This window comes from Varroa destructor, unplaced genomic scaffold (genome assembly GCF_002443255.2).
Source record: "Varroa destructor unplaced genomic scaffold, Vdes_3.0 BEIS01000001.1, whole genome shotgun sequence".
NCBI lineage: Eukaryota > Metazoa > Arthropoda > Arachnida > Mesostigmata > Varroidae > Varroa > Varroa destructor.
Window position 1 is genome coordinate 61,680,511 of NW_019211454.1, and position 630 is coordinate 61,681,140.

The following is a 630-nucleotide window of genomic DNA, read 5'->3' on the forward strand; positions in this document are numbered from 1 at the left end:
AGCAGGGGCAACTATGACGGAAATCGGAAATTTCGAAGAGCACCGGCAACGAAGTGACCCTTCGCTGGAACGCTGAATTGTGCCCTACGTAGCAATATTAACTACGTTCAATGAGCATGAGACTACAGGTGCATTTCATTTACTTCAAATACATTTTACCTACTTCGTGAGTAAATGCTACAAATGTACGTCGAGATTTGAGAGGAATCAGTCTTTAGGGTTTCAAAATCAAGCCTTAGCCAAGCATGCCTAAAACAAATGTCATAATTCTCAGAACGATTTTTAGTGGTTCTAAAATGTCTGAAAAACAACTAAAAAGCTCCACTATGTTAAGAGCGTTAAGAAAAAGGAAGCCTTAATGTTTATCCTAGAACTTTAGTCGACAACTGAACATTAGAAGTAAACTATGTTTGGTCAACTATGGGAGTCAACGATAAATTGGTATCGAGTAAACATGAAGTCGTTCCCGGCCGGTTTTAAGCGATTTACTTGTGAATTTTTAAACAATGACATATTAATGGACATCAACACTCATCACTATCATTATTATAGCGTTAATATCATTGTTGTAAATTTTACGTTGCACTAGCTCTTTTTACTTTTCGCTCATGTGCTTCTCTCTCTCTATAT